Raw genomic sequence first — 17,977 nt, 5'->3', positions numbered from 1 at the left:
AAGATCATCTTCTGGTTCTTACGTGTTCTTTTACTTTCCGGGTCCCGCACGCATATTGTGTTTACTTTCTAAGAGGTGCATTAAGCCACCTGCAACCCCTTGCTCTTTCTTTCATTCGTGGACTGTCTGACCGAAGCGGCAGCAGCTTTAATGAAAGGGAGCCGGTACCAACCCAGCCTCCATGTGAGAGCAGGAGGTTATGAACTCGAGGTTATTAAGTGAATTTAATTCCAGCTTCGCTTCTTGGTTTAATAGCGAACCAAGTTTGATGTTACTTTTTCTGGTTTTAATCAAGTTTCTGCCTCCGTTTGACATTCGGGAAATTAGAACTGGTCCATCGGAGTCGCTGTCAACAGGAGTGGCACGTTCTTAGCCTGACTTTCTGCTGTCTTCTTTGAGCAAATGATGATTGGGTCTCTTGGCCCTCCTGCGTGCACCACAAGTGTGCAGGGTTGTGTCCGCCTTTACCTTGTTTCTAAAAAGCACTCTGGGTAAACGGGGATCTTTGGCAGTTGGGTTTAAGACTGGCCCCCCAGAGCACATTTTTTATTTTTTATTATTATTTTTTTATGCGGTACGCGGGCCCCTCACTGCTGTGGCCTCTCCCGTTGCGGAGCACAGGCTCCGGACGTGCAGGCTCAGTGGCCATGGCTCACGGGCCCAGCCGCTCCGTGGCACGTGGGATCCTCCTGGACCGGGGCACGAACCCGCATCCCCTTCACCGGCAGGCGGACTCTCAGCCACTGCGCCACCAGGGAAGCCCCCTAGAGCACATTTAACTAGTGTTCGCTTGTGCCATACTGAAAAAAACCGAGCGGAAAATGTTTCCAACATACTCAGTGAGGTGTGTGAGCCCTTAATGACTTGGGATTTGAAGTGTCTTTCCCCACAGGCAAGCCCACAGGTGTTTGCTTTTTAAAACCTGCTCGTGGGCTTTTGTGCGTGTGCAGAAAGTCCTGGGGATTCTGAGCGCTGCCTCTCCCTGCCGCAGCACGTCCTGACTGTGTTGTTCCTTTGTGTCCGAAGGGCGTCCTCTCCCTTGATGCTAAGGCCCAGGTTCTAGGGTCCCGGGCCCTCGCGTCCGCTGTCCCCCCGCTGCCGTGTCGCACGCCTCCCTTGGGCCAGGGCTGCAGGGGTGGGCTCTGCACTGGGACCTCCTGTGGTTGGTGACGGAAGGAGGTGCAGAACCAGGCAGGTATCACCCCGAGTAAGTGCTCTGGTGGCCGGGGCCCCAATCCAGGAGGAGGGAGATAGCAGGGGGGTTGTCGTCATAAAGACGCCCGACTGAAGGAGGGGCAAGGGAAAGCCACACAAGGTGGGCGCCAGCACATGTGACTCCTGTGTGTGCCGGTCTCAGCGCAGGGCCAGAGAGGAGTGTTGTTCAAGGTCAGGTAACTCAGTTTGAACTGTATTCGACCCCAGCAGGCAATTGTATCCATGCACTGAGTTCTCCTAGTTTGTTACAGAGGTAGTGTGGTATCTGCTCCAAAAAAGGAAAAAAAAAAGAATGACACCGGGAACATTGCACAGAGGTGGGCTTCGCTCCTTTGCGGTCCTACTTCTCCCCCTGCCTCTCTCGGCCGTTCCCAGCGCCCCCCTCGCCACCCCCTTGCTGCTGAGTTGGAGGAGGGGCCTCCGGGAGGCGGGAGGAGGGCGCGTGCAGGTTCTTTGCAGCTCCCCCTGGGGTCCTGCTCCTGGCCGGCCACCTCGGGGACTCCTGCGAGGCTGTGCACGTGAACCCCACCCCGGTTCCTGAAAATCGAACTGTGTTTCGTCACTTTGGTTAATCAGAGACTCGAGAGTTTCAAACCACATGTAAGAGGTGTGAATGATGGGATATGAGCATTGTTGGAGCCCTCTGTTGTAGGTTCCCTTTCTTTTTTTTTTTTCTTGTATTCTCATTTCAAACTTTAAGCAACAACTTGAGTCACCAGACTCTTTCTAGAAAGACGGTATCTTGGCTAGTCTGACATGGATATGCATGTTTTACTCATTGTGTGTGGTAAGAAAAGGTGTGGGCACTAGAGGACGTTGAGGTGTGTGACTGTGAAAGTCTAGACGTGTCATCAAAAAATGTGAGCATCCCATGGATCTCATGAGTCTGAATAATGAAATTTGCCACCAATATCCTTCACACTGTATGCGGGCCTATTCAGTCTTTGTCTGTAGGCTGAATCTCACTTTTATCACATAATTGGCACATAATTGGGCTCCACGGATTGGCGGGGGTGGGGTGGATGGGGGAGGGTCTCACACTGACTGGAGAGCCGCTCTCTACCTGCTGGAAGGCTCTGAAGGTGGGTTCGAGCTAAGGGAGTGTTTCTGGATGAGCCCCCTTCTTGAAGATGTTAGTAGGTGCTACTTGATGAGATGTTTGGACACGTTGGGTCTAGTAGGTTTGCATTACAGTATTCTCAGAGCTTCTCAGCCTTGAAGGGAAGTTCAGTACGTGGCATTTCCTAAATCTGTTTCTTTGTGAGACCCTTCTTTCTCTCTGTGTCTCTCTCTCTCATGGTATATTTAAATTCTATAGAATCCCCAGACGGATCCCTCTGGAAGTAGCTTCTCTTGTCAGCACTTGGGAAGATGAGCCTTAGAAGGCATCCATTGTGGTTAAGAACATAAGTCCGGAGATGCCAAGTTAGCACCAAGTAACAGCTTTCTGTGGGTCTCCTGCTAGTATGCCGTCTTTAGAAAAGCATTCTTTTCAATGTTGGTGGTTTAAAAACTGGATAAATTGACAAAGGACCATGAAGCATGGTACAAAAGGCAATTACTGAAATAGCATGTTAATGTTTTAAAACAGTTTTATTTTTCAGTAGATAGTTTTCTGAGTGAAACTGTGGGATTTGAGAGAAAATAAGCTGTAAAAGTATTTGTGCGTGTCTTGTTCCATAGGAAACACAAAGATCACAAGCACTGAAGCCTATGGTAGGTGTAAAATCCTAACGGAAATCGTTGGGGGCTTGGTGGTGGGGTGTGTGTGATTAATACCACATTTCCCTAAAATCTTTTTGTCTTGACTTTTCGTAAAAGCTTGCTAAAGATGTTTCTAAGATTTTCTCTGCCCCAGGTGGGGTGTGGTTCACTTTTTGTTCATTTAATGAACACTCGAAGGTTAATAAGCCGCTTTGTTTGGGGTGGAATGCAGCCATGGGCCCTCAGGTCTGGGGAACGAGACAGCCTTCCTCAGACGGGAATTTCTAGTGTCTCATTCGCCTTTCTTTTCCTTGGTTACTGTTAGTGCTTGGCTTCCTTTTCCTGCTTGTCCTTTTGCACACTCATCCAGGCAAGGGTCTTCACTACTGCCCAAGCTTCCAAATCTCAGTGCCTTGCCTGGACTCTCCCTAGGCCTCAGATCCACTTAGAGAAGCGCCTGCCGGGACGGTCCCCCTAGAACGTCCCCTGGCAGCTTCACATTCAACCTGCAGCGCAGGGACTTCTTCCCTCTCATGAGCCAGGTCTGCGTGCGTCACAAGTGTTCCCATTAGGAAGGGATTGATCTGAAGGTGCTTATTTAAACCAGAGGCAGTAATAACTTAGAGCCGGAGCACGCAGGGGGCTTTAAAACCTGCCAGTGCCCCGTCCCACCCCTGAACGGGGATCTCGGGGCTGTGGCGGGACTGTGTTTGTGAACAACCCGATTTAAATGCCCGACGTGCAGGGTCCCCTCCCTGCAGGCCACGCACAAAGATGCCTTAGAAATGTGTTGAGGCTTTAAAGGCGTGAACACGTCAGGAACATTAGGCCTTTGTTTGAAGCTGTCTTGAGGGAGCCATGTCGAAGGCCCTGGTGAAATCACCCGTGGTCTCTGAGAGACGGAAAATCCGGAAACAAGAGTCACCAGCGCGCTCTTCACCAGCGGCTCTCAGGGGTGGTTTGCCTCCCGTCCCTCCTTTTCCTCCCCTTCCTGTCCAGTGGCAGGAGAGCAGGGGTGGGTGGGCTGGGAGCAGGCCGTCCCTCCTACCCCGAGGGGGTGTTGGGTGGCAGCCCAGGAGGAGCCCACAGAGCCTCCCTCCACGGGGCTCCCCCTGCCGCCCGGGCCTGGAGGCTCCTGCGCGCCGTCTAGCAGGCGGGCGGTCGCTGCCGGGGCCGGTGACGGCCCATGTCTGCGCAGCCCGCTCCCGCAAGCAGCTGGCCTCACCGAGGGACTGAGGTTGCTGTGGGAGAAGCCTTCCCGGGCCTGCCCCGTGGGCTTCTCCCGGTGGGACCGAGGACAGAGCGGCCCGCCCCGCTCTCGCCCGGGCGTTGGGCGCCGCAGAAGTGCGGGCCGAGGCCGAGGGGCTGGCGGGCCGGGGAGCGCCGCCTCCGGCTCTTGCTCCAGATCTGGGCTTCAGGGACCGTGACGCATCATTGGAGGTACACGGGCCACCTGCCTCCCGAGTCGAGAGGGATCTGGAAGACGCCTGCTGCTTCTAGAAACGCTTGACCTCACGCTGTTAGACTCTAAGTGTATTAAAGCTTGGCGGGGAGAGTGGGATGTGAGCCAGGAAACGGTACGATTCGTCCATTTTATCCTGTTTGTGATTCCGCTGGGTGGTTTTCGGCTTGTTCTTTTTTTTTTTTTTTTTTGCCGTACGCGGGCCTCTCACTGTTGTGGCCTCTCCCGTTGTGGAGCACAGGCTCCGGACGCGCAGGCTCAGCGGCCATGGCTCACGGGCCCAGCCGCTCCGCGGCACGTGGGATCTTCCCGGACCGGGGCACGAACCCGTGTCCCCTGCATAGGCAGGCGGACTCTCAACCACTGCGCCACCAGGGAAGCCCTTGGCTTGTTCTTTTTAAACACAGTTGATTTCAGAGTTCCTTCCAAATATCTGCCCTGTGTCCATGCTGCTGCTTTCTATGTTCGCTCTTTGTCGGCCCCAATTAATTTGCTATACTGTCTAAAGAAAATGGGTTTGGGGTTTATGCTTCTACGTAAGTGACGTGAATATGAGAAGGTAGAGTCTCTGAAAAGGGAAGAAATTCACGCACGTTTTCATAAACGTGATCAGACGCGCAGCTCTTCAAAACTTCCTTTGAGCGGCAGTTTACCAGATGCTGGATTGTTTTTTTTTATTTTGTGGAGAGCGGCCAGATTGTCGGTCCACACGCAGAGGGGAGCACCAGTGGTGGCCCAGGGCAGAGCCCGTCCCGGGGACACAGAGTCCATGGGCGCTCAGTTGTTGAGTCACCGGCTTTGGTCGCACGGAGAACTGGCAGCTACAGCCCGTCCGGCATCCTGCAACTCTGCGAGGACAGCTTTTCCCTCTGTAGGAGCCCGGCCTCCGTCTGCCCTGGTGGTGCAGTCAGGCTGCTTTCTTCCATGAGGATTGCCTTTCTCTGAGCAACAAACAAAAGCTTTATCCTGGTGCCTCCGGCTAGGATTTTAACAGTCTCCCTCCACTTTTGCTGCCTTGTGTAGTCTTGGGCACCATACTCGTTGATTCCAGGCGTAGAGACAAGGGTGTCCTTGGTTCTCGTGAGCTGCCTGCCACCCCCAGGCTAGCGGGGCCCTCGTTTCCCCGCAGTGATCTGCTCAGTCATTCAGCCACGTGGGGGGAGCCCCGTGCCCACACTGTGGCAGCCACCCTCCCAGCTTCCGTTGCCATTTGGAAGTCATCTGCCGCATTCCCCATGGACCTGGAACAGCTGCAACTTCTGGGAGAGGGAAGAGAACATCTGTTTTCTCTGAGAGTGATTTTTAGCTTGCAAGCATCTGTCCTTGCGTTTCTGGGAAAAACAGAAAAGATACAGGGAGCCCTTTGTATCAGACTCCAGGGTGACCGCGGGTAGAAGCAAAACAAGTTACTTTTGGGTGGACTAAACTAATCCCCAAGTAAATCTTGCTTTGAAACCACAGGGGAATGAATACGTTTCATTTCCATCATGGGGGAAAAAAAGGTCGGCTCAGCACCAAAGATAATAGAGAACGTCGAGACGTTTCGGGGGGCGGGGACCATGGATTCCTTTCTCTCCCCCGAACACACTGTCCTAGTGTAATTGAAGGGAGTCCCTGAAGACATTTGGCAGCTCCGTTTTATGTTTTTCTATCCAGAAAGTTGAATGAATTAAAATTCCAGTTAGGCTAAATATTTTACTTCACCAAAAAGAAACTCAACTCTGTTTTCGGGCTGTTGCCTATAATTTAAAATAAGTATTAATTGTATTTCTAGTTCTTTTTGTCTCAACATACATCTTCTGCCTATTCAAACCTTCGTCTGACGTATCTAAACACAGCTGATGTATTCAGGTAAAACAATTAATTATGCCATATGCTTTCCTTTCTAAAACTTCTATATTTCTAAGTAAATTTCTAAAAAAAAATAGTATTATATATGAGATCACAAATCTTACTTAGATTATGTAATGAGGAGCGCTTGGTACGTAATCAAAGAGAAGCCTTACTCCCCGTGAGGGGAAAGAAACTCCTTCTCTTTCAGTGGTCCACGCAGCACAGCAGGACTTGCAGGCGTTTGGGTGAGTAAGGACATCTGCTTCAACATGGAAACATGGACTGCTCGAACCAGGCCCTTTGATTGAACCCCGTCTGGGAGCCACACGTTGTCACGGCCATGACTGACCGACCACGGTCTGCCGGGAGCCAGACGGAGCACTTAGGCTGGCTCTTCTCTAGGCGTCTGCATGGGGCGGTGTGGACGCTTATGTGCTGTGATGGAGTCTGCCTCACCGAGGCAGAAATGGAGCCGGGGGCGGTGGTGGGTCATGTCATGGTCGGGTGTAGGGGCAGGAGACACGTATCCATATCTCCTCAGCAGCCTCAGGGAGGGTGCCCCGGATTCGCACGTCTGATCCAAGTGCAGCGTGACTGTGTCCAGCAGCTCATCGTTAGCGAACTTACTGTACATCGAGAACATGTGCCTGTTATCTAACTGTTCATTCTGGGGTAGAGCTGTGCAGAGAATAAGGATGAGTGAGGTGGCCAGGAGGTTGGAAGGAAGGAGAGTGAGAGTTCAGATAGCAGAAACGTCTCCTCGGTACAGTCCGGCACCGGGCATTCAGGCACGTTGCAGGAGAAGTCCCTTACTTTGGGAGCTGTTTACCGTTAGGGTATGGTAAATACCCTGAAGGATGGAGATAAAAGTATAAATATGAATTTGCCACCTGTGCATTTGAAGTACAGCATCTGTTACGCGTGAATCTACTAATTCCATACGTTATCTTAACACTGGAGGCACCTCTTAAATTTGCAAAACACACCATAAAGTCTTCTTTTTCAGCCCTATTTGCCCTCTGACTTAGTCCTGTCTGATCTCTTTGGGCTGGGTCTTTATCAGAGAATTCATACTGAGCCTTCAGTAGTCACTTCTTTTGGTTTTATGGTTTTGTGGTGGATATTTCTGACATGTGCTGTGTAATAATCATTAAAATCTTCACCTGGCAGAGAGATAATCTTGTAATTATGAGAAGTATTTCACTTTTAGGAAGAGTACATTGTTAGCTTACGATGATGGCAGACTTGTCTGACGTAGCAGTTTATGGTCACTGACAGTTGTGTTTGCTCCTTTATGAGGACAGAGCACGGGGGGACAGTCAAGTCCCCCTCTTTGATCTCCCGGGGCACCCTTTCCATGCTCCTCTCTGTTAGTTCTTTTCTGCTCCCTCAGATTTAGGTCATTTGTAAGTGTAGTTCCCTGATTACCTTGTAAGGATCTGTACGTTTAAGCAGATGTTTTTAATCCATCTTCGTTTTTAACCAGCGTTCAGCACAGGAACTTCCCATGAACAGGTCTGTTGCTGTTGTGGCGAATATGTGCTGATGCCAAAGAGAGAAGCACCTGGTGGGGGGGCCTTAATTACTGAAACTCAGCGTGCGCACACGCACACAGTTATGAGGCGGCCTCTTCAGGAGAGAGAAGCCTGCGACGTAAACCCGGAGAAGAGCGTCTTAGGGACGGCTCGGCGCCCTTGCCAGTTTGTTGCAGGACGTGAGGACGGAAGTTCTCGTTCTTGGCACGAGAGAGCAGGGCGTGTGAACCCCACAGGTCACAGGCAGACCTTTCGTAAACCCATGTCTTTTTTCAGGCAGTAAGGTTAGCGTTCATTGCTCTCGGGAAGGAAGCCAGTTAAGAACAGTTACACTAGAGCATGTTTTCCTCACTGGAATCCTTTAGAAGTTGCGCAGAGTCTGTGATGTTTGTTATGTGGGTCTTGCTGTTTAGGTTTCTGACTCAACATTAAGTCTGGATCTGGGCCCCAGCTGTTCTCCTTACCCGCGCTCACGAGGTATCCGCGTCTGTAAAGCGGACAGGACTACCGGGAGAATCAAATGAAACCTTCGGTAAAGCATGCGGCGCTGCGGTGTCGCACTCTTGTGGGCTGAGGCTGGGACCCCGCCTCCTGGACCAAGAGGAAGACCCGAGGCGCCCCGGGGCTGTCCCCTCAGGGAGCCTGTGGTGAAGGAGGGTGTGGCTCTCCCCAGGCCCTGGAGGACTCCACTCGCCCCTCCTTCTGCGAGTGGCCTGGTCCCAGCCGACTGGGCCACTGGTGGTCGGGGGTGGGGGGCGGTGAGAGGTGGCCTGGAAGGACAGCAGCTCTGGCTGTGTTCTCCCTGTCATGTCAGGTTTCTGATGGTGATGGAGCGAGCGGACGCAGAGGAGGGCTCAGGCCTCTGCAAAGTGCTGCAGACCTGGCTGGCAGGCAGGCCCGAGGCCTGGTGGGGCTGGGCAGGTGGTGGTAGAAAATATCATGCAAACGTGTCACGTGTGTGGAGACTCACACCTGATGTTCATTGCCAAAAGCACCTTTTTCTTCTCTAGAAACTCCTCTCTTTAGATGACAGCCCTCCGTCCCAGGAGGCACCGCGTCCCTGGCGCGTAGAAACGCACCTCCCTCCTCCTCCTCTTGTGCTGATGATAACGTTTTCCAGGTGTTGGTGTTACACGTTGTGATGTCAGGAAAAGTCCCGTGCTTCAGGAGAGTTGCTAGAATATTCTGTTCTTTTAAAACATTCAAGGGCAAAATCATTTGCCTCCTTCCCATCCTTTCTTCCCTCCTTCCTTCCTCTTTATATAGATATTTTTAGAGGACGTTAATTGTTCCGTTTCTTCCCCCACCCGTTTCTTCTTTCTTGAGTAAATTTTAATTCATACATTACAAAGAAATCATCTATTGTAGATTTTTTAACGTATTATAATAAAACATTGTGACCTGTTCTGTTTGCATTTAAAAGTGTTTCCATCCGTCATTTTTTATTGCTATATTTGCAAATTAGTGTTATCTATTTTTTTCTTGATTATAGTACCTGGAGTTTATTTAAAAAATAAAGTGGATTTCTCATTCTAATATTTTTCCATTTTGCATGTATCTTTATTTGTTTTCCTTAGGTTTCCTTCTTCTTTCCTAACTTCCATATTGAACACTTAAAATTTTTCCCTCCCCCCGCCCCGGTTTTTTTTTTGGCTTGGTAATGAAAATGTATAATACTGTGTTTTCCCCTGAATAAATCTTTGGTTGTATTGTATAGCTTTTGGTGTATGTAGTGTTTCCAGTATTTTTGGATAATTCGTAGTGATGCTTTTGATTTTTTCCTAAGGATTTGATCCAGAAATCTTCAGTTCATTTGTTTCTCTTTGTGCCGTTTCAGGTTTTATTAATAGTGCAGTGTCATTTTAGTTGATATTTGCAGGTAGTGGCCTTTCTCTTGTTCCATGCTTGTTCCCAGCACTAAGAGACTTTGTCTTGGACCGCTGTTGTCCTTTTAGGGCCTCGTGAAAAAGCGGAAGGCTGGGCTGTCCCCCCCCACCCTCGTCGTTCCCCACCCCCATGCTTATCCTGCTTCAATTTCCTGTTTTCTTCGTTTTCTAATTTATTTTTTTAATTGAAGTGTAGTTGATTTACAGTGTTCTGTTCATTATTGCTGTACAGCAAAGTGATTTAGTTATATACATATATACATTCTTTTTTTAATATATTCTTTTCCATTCTGGTTTATCACAGGATATTGAATACAGTTCTCGGTGCTATACAGGAGGACCTTGTTTATCTATTCTATACAAAAAAGCTCACATCTGCTCACCCTGGCCCCCTCCCCCTTGGCAACCACAAGTCTGTTCTCTAGGTCTGTGAGTCTGTTTCTGTTTCATAGATAGGCTCATTTGTGTCATATTTTGGATTCTGCATGTAAGTGAAATTGTATGGTATTTGTCTTTCTTTCTGACTGACTTAGTGTGATAATCTCTAGTTGCATCCATGTTGCTGCAAATGGCATTATTTCCTTTTTTATGGCTGAGTAGTATTCCAGTGTACATATGTACCATGTCTTCTTCTTTTTTTTTTTTTTTCTGGTACGCGGGCCTCTCACTGTTGTGGCCTCTCCCGTTGCGGAGCACAGGCTCCGGACGTGCAGGCTCAGCAGCCATGGCTCACAGGCCCAGCCGCTCCGTGGCATGTGGGATCTTCCCAGACCGGGGTATGAACCCGTGTCCCCTGCATTGGCAGGCGGACTCTCAACCACTGCGCCACCAGGGAAGCCCTGTACCATATCTTCTTTATCCATTCATCTGTTGATGGACATTAAGGTTGTTTCCATATGTTGGCTATTGTGAATAGTGCTGCTTTGAACATAGGGGTGCATGTATCTTTTCGAATTACAGTTTTGTCTGGATATATGCCAGGAGGGGGATTGCTGGATCAATTGGAAACTATTTTTAGGTTTTGAGGAACCTCCATACTGTTTTCCGCCGTGGCTGCACCAATTTACATTCCTACCAGCAGTGTAGGAAGGTTCACTTTCTTCACATTCTCTCCAGCATTAGTTATTTGTAGACTTTTTAATGATGGCCGTCCTGACTGGTGTGAGGTGATACCTCATTGTAGTTTTTTTTTTTTTTCTTTTTGCGGTATGTGGGCCTCTCACTGTTGTGGCCTCTCCCGTTGCGGAGCACAGGCTCCGGATGCGCAGGCCCAGCGGCCATGGCTCACGGGCCCAGCCGCTCCGCGGCATATGGGATCCTCCCAGACCGGGGCACGAACCCGTATCCCCTGCATCGGCAGGCGGACTCTTAACCACTGTGCCACCAGGGAGGCCCTCATTGTAGTTCTGATTTGCATTTCTCTGATGATTAGCGACATTAAACGTCTTTTCATGTGCCTATTGGCCATTGATTTTCTGATTGATCTTCTCATTTTCTTCTCCCCATTAGTTCTGTTGTGTAGGTAATTGATGAGACGGGCCTCTCCTCTGAACACCCACAGCATTTTGTGTCTTTGTGGTACCCACCACAGGCTGGCTGGTGTAGTTATTTGCCCACTTTTCTATTATGAAAAGTGATTTATTTAGGAAAAGAGCCTGAGCCCTACTCATTTTACAGACCCCCCCAGTGACACTGTTTGCATAGTAGGCACGAATCATTGAAGGAATGCTGGCATCTGTGAGAGGAACAATTAAATCAGCTATTTTTGAGGTCAGGCATCGTGTTCTGTGCCTTGAGTGCAGTTGGAAGGTGTCACGAATGTCAGGGAGTTGCTTTGACTGTAAAACGAGGTGGGGTTTGGGCTTCGATACCTGTTTCCTGCCTCCTAGTTTCACAAGACTCCCAGTGGACCTGGGTTCAGACAGGGGGCACTCTAAAGTTAGTGTGGTATTAATAGCTCAAGTTCATGGGCACTGCTGTGTGCCAGGCACACCCCTGAGGTGGGTGTTCTTTAGTCCCGGGAGCAGATGGGAAACTGAACACGGCTTCAGGCCTGGTCTCAGGGTCCCAGAGCTGGTGCGGCTCAGAGGCAGGATCCAAACCTGGGCTCAAGAGTCTGGGTTCATGCGCAGCATCTTAGCAAAAAGGTACCTTTGCTTTAAAAACCACACTCCTAAGGAAGTCTGTGACTCCCCGTTGTTTTAGTAAGACCTCCTGGGCTCAGCCTTTCCTTACAGTGCAGATGCAAAACCAGGGCTTAACTTCATTTCAGAATTCATGGTGTAAAAATCTTTGTTATCGGTGCAGAATCCACCCCTTTTCTTATTCACTTTGTGTTAACCTTTCCGTCGTCTGATGTCTGTCAAGCGCCCGTGAGGGTTGTGAACGTGGGGAGTGCCAGCTTTCAGCCACCACCTCCAGGCAGTGCAGGGCAGGTTTGCCTGTAAGCGGTGTTGTTGTTGATGTTGTGTGTGTACATTAAATTAATTTCCACGAGCAAAAAACTACCAAAGGCAAAATCAAAAGACAAATGAGGAAAATGCTGTGTTTATGGCTCATGTTACAGGAGGCTACTTCCCCTAATATTAGGTCAATAGAAAAACAGACAAAGGATAATAAGGGCTCACAAAAAAAGAAAACATGCATGACTCTTCAATATGTAAGGATGTTCAGCCTTACAATGAGAGAAAGACAAACTTTGTGAGATACGCCCCCCCCACCCCCCGCAATGGATTGATGACCGTCATTTGCTCAGCCTGCCGTAACACGGTGCCACAGACCCGGCGGCTTAAACAACAGAAGTTTATTCCCTCACAGATCTGGAGACTGGAAGTCTGAGGTCAAGGTGTCGGCCAGGCTGGCTTCCTCTGAGTCCCCTCTCCTTGGCTTGGAGGTGCCATCTTCCCCCTGTGTCTTCACATGGTCGTCCCTCTGTGTGTGCCTGTGTCCTTGTCTCTTATGAGGACACCAGTCACATTGGATCAGGGGCCACCCTAATGACTTCATTTTAACTTACACCTCTTTGAAGACCCTGTGTCCAAATTCAGTCCCATTTTGCGGTACTCAGGGTCGGGACTTCAGCATATGAATTTAGGAGGGGGACACAATTCATTCACCTCCTAAGAATGACTGAAGAAAAGTTGGATTACATTGTCAAGGGACATGGCGCGTTGGCAAAGAAAAGGGAGATGAGCTCTCACAGGTTGCTGGAGGCGGTACAAATGGAGCCGGCCTCTCTGAAGAATAATTTGTCATTATCTATTTAAATTCAAGTGGATTCCTTTGACTCAGCCTCCAGCAACTCCCCAAATGATACATCCTCGAGGTTCTGATAGCAAAAGAATGGGAGCAACCTGATGTTGTCAATAGGGTGTGGGTTAGTTACGGCTTTAAAAAAAAAAGGGGGAATTCCTTTATGGACAAGTATAGAATGCTCCAAAGAGAAGCAAGGTATAGAACAGTATAGAGCGTTACATTTGGATAGAACTGGAGAAGGGGTTGATAGGTATTTGCAGAGATATGTCTGTGAAGTCACGGAAGAAGCGTCGCTAAGCGGGTGGGCGTGGAGGCTGGACAGCCAGGAGCCAGGGGCAAGAGGGGGACGCCTCGCTTTACACACTTCGGTGCCTTTTAAGTGGTGAATCCCGAAGTTATTAAATAAATAACTGTTTTCTTTCCCTTATGAGAAAATTCTCTTACAAGGTCATTCGTAACTTCCATTGTCTGGGGTCATTTTTTAAACATGAAATTATTCTGATTAAAGCCATTCTTATGTTCCTTAGAGCGCCTCACACGCCATTCACTTGGCAGGTTTTATGAGGGCGGCGATTCTGCATCTGGGCCGTGACGGTGCTTGGTCACTTGGTCGAGCAGGTCACGTGTGTCCCTTGACCAGACCATCCTTCTCTAACACTCATGCCTCAGGGCTTATAGGGCAGTCATTACTTTTTCATTCTGGTGTAGAATGTGGATGAATCATTGTTCAAGGTTTTATTCCGCTCAGAAACTCCCAAGCAGAGAAATACCGTTTAGTCTTGTTAATTGGGCTTTTTCGGTTTTACCAGGTTATTTCAAGGCACTTACGGGGGATGCTGTTGAGGGGCTGATAGCAACTCTGCCTGTGTTTAGTACCCCAAGCTTTGCAAAGTGCTTTCACATTCATTATCTCATTTTCTTGTCAGGTGAACCGTGAGGTTAGAGATACAGATTATTGCCATTTTTTTCTGGCCGAGGCACTCCAAGCTTCGGTGTCACAGTGAGTTAGTGATGGTCTCCTAGCTGGAGGCTGCAAGGTATAACAGCTGGCTTTGCCAAGGGGAGGAGAGAGTTAACCGGTCAGCACTTCTGTGCAGTAGCACTTCAGGCTTAGGGACATTGACTGGGCAGTTCAGTGGTTTTGAGCGGGGGCGACTTTGGCCCCCAGAGGCCAGGGGTGGTGTCTGGCCCTGAGGACTGGGGATGTGCTACTGGCCTCTAGTGGGCGGAGGCCAGGGATGCTGCTCAGCGCCCTACAATGCACAGGGCAGCCCCGCAGCAGAGGTTATCCAGCCTCAGGTGCGGGTGGTGCCGAAGAGGAGAAATCCTGACGGAGCCGCGGGGAGCGCTTGGCCTGCAGCCCTCAGAGCCCGTCTTTACTTTCCTGAGCTGGTCCATTTACTGCCTTCTGAATGCTGCTTCTTTGGGGCTGGGTGGTAGAAATGATTACTTGGGATGGTGACTGGCGGCAGATTTAAGAGGCCTCTTCTGCCTGTGTTGAATGAGTGCCCTGCACTGGTTGTGCTGCGCGGGGGCCAGCTGACGCGGCACAGGTCCTGCCTGCACCGCAGGACTCCACTCATCCTGAGCCCCGGCCTTCGCTCTGCCCCTGGTTTTCGTGACGTCTGCAGCACCCCCCCCCCCCCCCCCCCCCCGCCAAGTCAGCGTGTGAGGCAGGCAGACGTGGTTCTTACTACCCTTCCCTTTCGGTCAGAAAGAGGAACCGGCAGCTGAGGCTTCGAGTTGGTGAATTCTAGCCAGGACAGGGTGGAGCCAAGCAGACCCAATAGGCTTGGACTAGAGAAGGAGAAGGCTTGAGTCCAGAGGAATGCAGCCGTGGAGGAGGACAGTGCTGGGGGAGGTGTCACAAAGCGGGTAGTGGGGTCACTGGTTGGGCTGGGGGTCACCCGTGGGAATGGGAGGTGCTGGGTGAACGGAGGGCACTGCTGGCGGGGCTAGTCTTGGGCGGAGGGTGAGCCGGGCTGTCTTCCCTGGGCCAGGGACAGTGAGGACAGAGCATGGGCCTGGAGCATGGAGGAGGGAGAGGGGCACCCCGAACGCTGTCCTCGGAGGCTGGCGGGCAGCACACCTGGCAGCGGGTGCAGCCGTGCAGGAGCCTGCGGGCCTTGGAGCGGGGCGCACGGAGAAGCTGGAGGTGAGGGGAGCAGGCAGGTGGGTCCGTGCTTGCCAAGGGCTGGTCCGCCAAGCCACAGAGTTGGGAATTCGTACTGGAATTTGGTGGAAGCTGTCAGCGATTTTAAAACCAGCGATGGTTTAGCTTTAAAGAGAGAGGAGAGTGACCCTCGCTGCGTGAAGGACCTGTGGATACATTTGAGTCAGCCCGTCCTCTGCCGCCTCCCCCAGGACTCCGCTGTCGGTGGAGGGCAGTGCCTGTGTCCATTTGAGCGAGGCCGCCTGCTCGGCCTGTGCCCCGTCCCCCCCCCGTGCCCCGCCCCCCAGCCCGCCCCTCTCCCTGCTGCGCGGGCGCTTGTTTGTTCGCTGCTCCTGGCCTCTTCCCTGCACACCTCGAGGGCCGAGTAAGAGCGAGAGCCGGCCCCGGTGCCCTCCGGTGACTTTTGGGAGGAAGTGTGAAGTGTTTATCAACAGGCTACAGGATGACCGTTCTCTGGCCCTCCCCTCGCCGTCCACGTTAGGTTCTTGCTGCTTCACTCCCGCCCTACTTGCCGACCGCACTTGACCCCCTCGTTCCCTCCCTCCACCCCCGCCCCGTGCCAGCTCATCCTTCCGTTCATCTTAAAAGGCAGCTGCTTCCGCCTCTGTGACCCGGCAGGTCCTGCTGTCCCCTCGCTTGGGGCCCACTCCTGGGAGCTGTGACTTGCCAGTCGTCGGAGGTCTGGCCTCCGCCTTAGAGACGGGCCCCCCACGGGGACCGGCCGCGGGGAGCACAGAGCCGGTGAGGCCGCTGACCCCTCGTCCCCAGGGCTTTCCCCCACTCTCTTGCTGGCTCGGCGGCCGAGGTGAGCGGCCCTCCCCGTGGGGTGGGAAGGCAGGTTCAGCTGAGAGGTGGGACCAGTGGAACCTTTCTTGACGCAGTTTCCATTCCCAGACTGGTGGAACTGGAGAGAAAAGCACCTGGGTCCTAGGACCTGGCCAAGTATTTAAAAAGCAGTGGCCTGAATGAAGGACCCAGTGCTGTTTTCCTGAGTGCCCCCCGAGAATCTGGCGGACCTCGTGTTGGGTAGCGTTCAGGCCCTGGCCTGTCTGGTACCAGGAATGAGCTGGATGAACAGAGAAGCGGGGCTGGTCTTTTTTACTGCATCTTCCTCTCCAGGAAGATACAGGGAAGGCTCGGGCTTTCTAAAGCCTTTCAGCTGGGGCACCTGGTTTGCCAGGTGTTCTGCTGTTGCTGAAGTGCCCCTGAGGGTTACGGGAGAACAGGTCACTTTGTCCCCTGTTGTGACTCCCTGAAAGGGGAGCGAGCCGTGTAAAGGGTTGTTTTGCTCCCTTGGTAGGTAGTGGGGAGCTGGAGCTTTGGAACGGGGGATGAGGCATGGTCACCTGTCTCGCTGTTTCCGGAAGCTGCGAGGTGACCCTGAACCTCCGCGTCAGCACAGACCGTTTCCCAGGGTGTCCTTTTCCTCTGCCCCCGCTCCCCACAGATGCAGATGCGGGGTGGGGGGACCTGCCTGCCAGAGCTGATCTCGCTGTAGGGAACTCACCCTCAACACCCACAAAGTCAAAGGCGTGGGAGCCGGGCCAGACGGTGCCGTAGAAAAGAGAACGAGAGTAGAAACGTGAACTCCCAGGTTTCTTATAGAAAAACCATTTAGCTTTCCTATGCCGTTCGCCGCAGTAGTTGCTTTCTCGCTCTCAAGGTGCTTTGGGGTGTCTATAGAGGGAGTAGCACGGACCTTTTCCAGGAGCAGGTGTTCGGGAAGTACTGGCGTGGGGAAGAATTGGGCGTATCTGTGAAATAAAGGAGGACTGGAGAATGCTCTCTCTGCTAGGAAGTTCTCTTGAAATCAGAAGCAGGGGGTGATGGCGCCTGCTCAAGGCTGGTGCCCATGGCTGGATGAATATTGAGTGAGTAGATGTTTGTGTCTATCAGGTAGACCCCAGATGCATCAGGTAAGGTTTCCGTGCCTTTTCCAGTCTAGACTGGGATTGTCTTCGTCATATCAGGAGTCAGGGGCGTTTAAAGACTTGAGAGGGTGTTCCACATACAGTAAAACTTGGGCTGTTTCTTTATAATATCACAGACTTGACTCCAGATATCAGGATTTATTTTAAATTTTAAAAGAAACTTACTTTACAAGTGTAGTGAAGGCACGAGCGCCTCCCTGAAGTGAACACGCAGTCAGCATCATTGCCCTTCCTCCGCTACAGGTGCCACAGGCCGCCTTTCCTGGGCTTGACCATGCCAGGCGCTGCCCCCAGCCGCTTAGCTTGGTGTTGGTGGGAAACACAGACAAGCAAATCTAAGTGAAGATCAGACCAAAGGTGCTAAAGTGGGGTGTGGGGAGGGGAGCTGGTGAGGGTTTTCCTGATTGAGGAAACTGTGACTCAGCCCAGAAAAGCAAATCTTTCAGCATCGCTACAACCAGGCAGCAGCGAGGATGGGGCCTAATGAGGGCCCTGCTTGCTCTGAAGAGCTCGGGCTCAGCTCTATCCTGAAGGTACCAAAGAGCCTAGGAACGGTTTTGTTTGCTTTTCTTCTTTTTGATGCACTTGAAAGCAACCGGAGAGTGTGGCGTTAGCAGGGAAGCAGCCTGGTGCTCGCACACCTGCTCCCAGGCTGTGGACCGGGCACCGCAGGCTGTGGCAGGTCACCGCGCCCCCCAGCCTTCAAGCTTGCCTGCTGTGGCGCGGGCACTCACTCGGCCAGGCGCCCAGTCAGAGGCTTCAGAGGAAGTAACTGCCAGGTCTGCAGGCTGTGAGTCGGGGTCTGGCTCACCCCCAGGCCCTGTGCTCCTGACCCCGCACCGGTGTGCCCTCATCCCCTGGGAGGGCTGGGTGGGTGTTTGCTTGCTTCTTAGCTTTCAAGGGAGTAGCACTTTGGGATTTGTGTTTGAAAAGAACCCTGGAAGCCATGGGCGCTGCGGGGCTTCAGGAGAGACGGACGGAAG

General features: G+C 51.6%; 1 protein-coding gene across 1 annotated transcript in view; it reads left to right on the top strand.

Annotated features, from left to right (window-relative positions):
- STK24 (serine/threonine kinase 24) overlaps positions 1–17,977 on the top strand; it is a 104,306-nt gene that overhangs the window by 59,137 nt on the left and 27,192 nt on the right. The window lies entirely within an intron of this gene.

Source organism: Mesoplodon densirostris, chromosome 17, assembly GCF_025265405.1.
Source record: "Mesoplodon densirostris isolate mMesDen1 chromosome 17, mMesDen1 primary haplotype, whole genome shotgun sequence".
NCBI lineage: Eukaryota > Metazoa > Chordata > Mammalia > Artiodactyla > Ziphiidae > Mesoplodon > Mesoplodon densirostris.
The sequence above is the reverse complement of the archived record's forward strand: the minus strand, read 5'-3'. Positions and strand labels throughout refer to the sequence as shown.